The 5,466-nt window shown below is 47.8% G+C and overlaps 1 pseudogene; it reads right to left on the reverse strand.

The window, feature by feature from the left end:
* Window positions 1-374: 374 nt before the first annotated feature.
* On the reverse strand, window positions 375-483 carry LOC132889820 (5S ribosomal RNA; annotated as a pseudogene).
* Window positions 484-5,466: the final 4,983 nt, after the last annotated feature.

Here is a 5,466-nt window from a genome sequence, read left to right on the forward strand (position 1 = left end):
TCAGCTGACTCACTCCCACACACATACGCATTCTGAAAAGCAAAGAAAAAGGAGGCACAACTTAATTCATCACACACTTGTGAAATTTCCTCTGCATTTAACCCATCTGATGCAGTGAACACACACATACCCAGAGCAGTGGGCAGCCATGCTAACAGCGCCCGGGGAGCAGTTGGGAGTTAGGTGCCTCGCTCAAGGCCATCCCATATTAACCTAACCTGCATGTCTTTGGATTGTGGGGGAAACCCATGCAGACACGGGAAGAGCATGCAAACTCCACACAGAAAGGCCCTTGCCAGCCACTGGGTTCAAACCCAGAACCTTCTTGCTGTAAGGTGACCATGCTAACCACTACACCACCGTGCTGCCTGAAAAGCTTACAGCAGCTGGTATTCCCAGGCAGTCTCCCATCCAAGTACTAACCAGGCCCAACCCTGCTTAGCTTCCAAGATCAGGTGTTCTCAGGGTGGTATGGCCATAAGCATGCTTGGGGGGGGAGAGTCTCTGTTCTCTCCCTCCTTTTATGTTCTGTCCCTGTAACAAACACACACACACATTGACAGCAGGTGGAATGACTTAGCCACTTACCTTCCCTGACCCCACCCTCCATTCACAAACTGCTGCTTGGCTACGCCCCTGCTGCCACATACGCCCACCGCCCGACTCAGGCTGGGGAGCCGTCTGGCCTGAAGCTGACTCCCCCCCGATGGGACAGGAAGTCTGCCACCACCATTTGTGCCCCCGGCCTGTGGACCACCTCGAACTTAAATGGCTGGAGGGTGAGATACCAACGGGTGATCCGCACATTGGCATCCTTCATGCGGTGGAGCCACTGGAGGGACGCGTGGTCCGAACAGAGAGTGAAAGGGCGCCCCAGCAGGTGGTATCAGAGGGCGAGGACCGCCCACTTGATGGCAAGATACTCTTTTTTGATGTTGCTGTACTTGCTTTCACGCATCGAGAATTTCTGGGACAAAACGGCCCCCAGCCCTCTGTCCGATGCATCAGTCTGCAAAATAAAGGGGAGAGAGAAGTCAGGGGAGTGCAAAAGTGGACCCCCACACAGTGCAGCTTTTACCTCAGAGAAGGCCTGTTGGCACTGCTCCGTCCACTGGACCGGATCTGGAGCCCCCTTTTTAGTGAGATCGGTTAGCGGGCCGGTGACATCCGAATAATTAGGTATAAACCTATGATAATAGCCAGCCAGCCCCAGGAACCGTCTCACTTCCTTTTTGGTCTTTGGCCTCGGGCAGGCCATAATCGCTGCAGTCTTCTTAATTTGGGGACGCACCTGTCCATGACCCAAGTGGAACCCCAGATACCGTACTTTCACCTGCCCAGTTTCACACTTTTTTGGGTTAGCTGTGAGGCCCGAATGCCTCAGCGACTTTAGAACAGCCCTCAGATGTTCCAAGTGCCATGGCCAATCATGTTTGTAGATTATTATATCGTCTAGATATGCAGCTGCATAGGCAGCGTGAGGGCAGAGGACCCCGTCCATGAGCCGCTGGAACGTAGCAGGCACCCCAAACAACCCAAAAGGGAGTGTGATAAATTGGTGTAATCCAAACGGTGTGGAAAAGGCCATTTTCTCTCGGGACAGAGGCATTAGGGGGATCTGCCAATACCCCTTTGTTAGAGCCGGTGTCGACTAAAAGCAAGCAGCGCCTAACCGATCAAGCAACTAATCAATGCGAGGCATTGGGTATGCATCAAATTTAGATACCGTGTTGACTTTTCTGTTGTCCACACAGAACCGGACTGACCCGTCGGTCTTGGGAACCAGGACCACTGGGCTGCTCCAGTCACTGTGGGACTCCTTGATTATGCCCATTTTGAACATGGCCTTGAGTTCATCCCGAACCACCTTTTTCTTGTGTTCGGGCAAGCGGTAAGGGTGGCTATGCACTACCACCCCTGGGGGCGTTTCTATGTGGTGTTCTATGAGGTGGGTACGACCGGGAAGGGGCGAGAACACGTCGGAAAATTCCTTTTGCATCTGGGCTACCTCCATGAGTTGGGCCAGTGAGAGGTGGTCTCCACAAGAGACTGGAGTGGTTCGAGATGTTATCTTTTTTACCTCCGTCCCCAGCTCCGCTTTCTTCGGGACTACCGACACCAACGCCACGAGGACCCCCTTATTCCAGCGTTTTAAAAGGTTGAGGTGGTAAATTTGTAATGCTCCGCCCCATCCATTTGCTTCACCTCATAGTCGATGTCCCCGACTTGCCGTGTAACCTCGAAGGGCCCTTGCCACTTGGCTATTAATTTAGAACTTGACGTGGGCAATAATACGAGTACTTTGTCTCCCGGCATGAACTCTCTAAGGTGCGTGCCCCTGTCATACAGCCGGATTTGACGTTCTTGTGCCTGCTGCAAATTCTCCTGGGTTAGGTGCGTGAGGGTGTGGAGTTTTGTGCGCAAGTCAAGAATGTACTGAATTTCGTTTTTGCTAGGCGAAGATCCCTCCTCCCAATTTTCTCATAGCGTGTCCAGAATGCCATGCGGCTTACGCCCATATAATAATTCAAATTGAGAAAACCCCGTGGAGGCTTGCGGGACCTCTCGTACTGCAAATAACAGGGGCTCGAGCCACTTATCCCAATTACATGCATCTTCACTTACAACCCCGATTCCAAAAAAGTTGGGACAAAGTACAAATTGTAAATAAAAACGGAATGCAATGATGTGGAAGTTTCAAAATTCCATATTTTATTCAGAATAAAACATAGATGACATATCAAATGTTTAAACTGAGAAAATGTATCATTTAAAGAGAAAAATTAGGTGATTTTAAATTTCATGACAACAACACATCTCAAAAAAGTTGGGCCAAGGCCATGTTTACCACTGTGAGACATCCCCTTTTCTCTTTACAACAGTCTGTAAACGTCTGGGGACTGAGGAGACAAGTTGCTCAAGTTTAGGGATAGGAATGCTAACCCATTCTTGTCTAATGTAGGATTCTAGTTGCTCAACTGTCTTAGGTCTTTTTTGTCGTATCTCCCATTTTATGATGCGCCAAATGTTTTCTATGGGTGAAAGATCTGGACTGCAGGCTGGCCAGTTCAGTACCCGGACCCTTCTACGCAGCCATGATGCTGTAATTGATGCAGTATGTGGTTTGGCATTGTCACTTTGGAAAATGCAAGGTCTTCCCTGAAAGAGATGTCGTCTGGACGGGAACATAATATGTTGCTCTAGAACCTGGATATACCTTTCAGCATTGATGGTGTCTTTCCAGATGTGTAAGCTGCCCATGCCACATGCACTAATGCAACCCCATACCATCAGAGATGCAGGCTTCTGAACTGAGCGCTGATAACAACTTGGATCGTCCTTCTCCTCGTTAGTCCGAATGACACGGCGTCCCTGATTTCCATAAAGAACTTTAAATTTTGATTCGTCTGACCACAGAACAGTTTTCCACTTTGCCACAGTCCATTTTAAATGAGCCTTGACCCAGAGAAGACGTCTGTGCTTCTGGATCATGTTTAGATACGGCTTCTTCTTTGAACTATAGAGTTTTAGCTGGCAACGGCGGATGGCACGGTGAATTATTGTGTTCACAGATAATGTTCTCTGGAAATATTCCTGAGCCCATTTTGTGATTTCCAATACAGAAGCATGCCTGTATGTGATGCAGTGCCGTCTAAGGGCCCGAAGATTACGGGCACCCAGTATGGTTTTCCGGCCTTGACCCTTACGCACAGAGATTCTTCCAGATTATCTGACTCTTTTGATGATGATATGCAGTGTAGATGATGATATGTTCAAACTCTTTGCAATTTTACACTGCCGAACTCCTTTCTGATATTGCTCCACTATTTGTCAGCGCAGAATTAGGGGGATTGGTGATCCTCTTCCCATCTTTACTTCTGAGAGCCGCTGCCACTCCAAGATGCTCTTTTAATACCCAGTCATGTTAATGACCTATTGCCAATTGACCTAATGAGTTGTAATTTGGTCCTCCAGCTGTTCCTTTTTTGTACCTTTAACTTTTCCAGCCTCTTATTGCCCCTGTCCCAACTTTTTTTAAGATGTGTTGCTGTCATGAAATTTCAAATGAGCCAATATTCGGCATGAAACTTCAAAATGTCTCACTTTCAACATTTGATATGTTGTCTATGTTCTATTGTGAATACAATATCAGTTTTTGAGATTTGTAAATAATTGCATTCCGTTTTTATTTATAATTTGTACTTTGTCCCAACTTTTTTGGAATCGGGGTTGTACAAATTTCCGGAAGGATAAAGCGGCTAGAGATAATGAGATGAGAGAGATGAGATGTTTTTGAGTGTTTGGTTAAAATGCTGTACTAAGCCATCCGTTTGTGGGTGATAGACAGTGGTGCGGATAGACTTAATCCCCAATAACTCATACAGTTCGTGCAGTGTGTGTGACAAATGGTAGTGCCTTGGTCTGTCAGGATTTCTTTCGGAATCCCGACCCGCGAGATAATACGGAAGAGTGCTTCTGCAATACTGCATGCTGAGATATTGTGGAGAGGCACTGCTTCCAGATATTGCGTTGCATAGTCCACCAGAACTAAAATAAAACGATATCCCCATGCTGACCGATCTAATGGCCTGACGAGATCCATTCCGATTCGCTCAAACAGGGTCTCAATTAGAGGGAGAGGGCGCAAAGGTGCTTTTGTAGTGGCCGCGGGATTTACTAATTGGCATTCGCGGCATGCCGCACACCACCGACGGACATCCCCGCGAATCCCTGGCCAATAGAACCGGGCCATTATTCGGGCTAGTGTTTTATCTTGCCCTAAGTGTCCAGCTATGGGATTAAAGTGAGCCGCATGGAATACGGGTTCCCTACGGCTCTTTGGGATTAATAATTGGGTTATTTGTTCACCAGTTTGAGTGTCCTGTGTCACTCGGTACAATCTATCTTTAATAATAGCAAAATAAGGGAAGGCCGGTGTCGTGCTTGGCTGAAGAGTTTGACCATCGATTATTCTCACTTGGTCAAACGCATCCCACAGAGTCTCATCTCGTGACTGCTCTAATGGGAAATCCTTAAGGGAATCCCCGAGAGAGAGAGGAGGAGCGGGCTGCTCCTCACTCTGACGCAGTGCTGACGTAGACTGCTCTGTGACAGTTTCTCCAGTCAGTGCCACACTGGGATCTTCCCGTGACCTAATAGTGCAGGACCCACTACATGTTAAATATTCCATCAGGTTTTTAAACCCTGGCCAATCAGTACCCAAAATCAACGAGTGGGTGAGATGAGGATTAACCGCCACCTTTATTCGATGCATTTGGCCCTGGAATAGAATACGGACAGACACTAAGGGATAATTGTGAACATCCCCGTGCACACACAACACTTTCACCACGTGTGCTCTCCCCGATGCCTCACCTTGCACCAGGCGTTGGTGAATTGAGGTCTGATTACAACCAGAATCCACCAAAGTGTGATATGTATCCCCTTGAACACTTACTGGTATAC

This window comes from Neoarius graeffei, chromosome 7 (assembly GCF_027579695.1).
Source record: "Neoarius graeffei isolate fNeoGra1 chromosome 7, fNeoGra1.pri, whole genome shotgun sequence".
Taxonomy (NCBI): domain Eukaryota; kingdom Metazoa; phylum Chordata; class Actinopteri; order Siluriformes; family Ariidae; genus Neoarius; species Neoarius graeffei.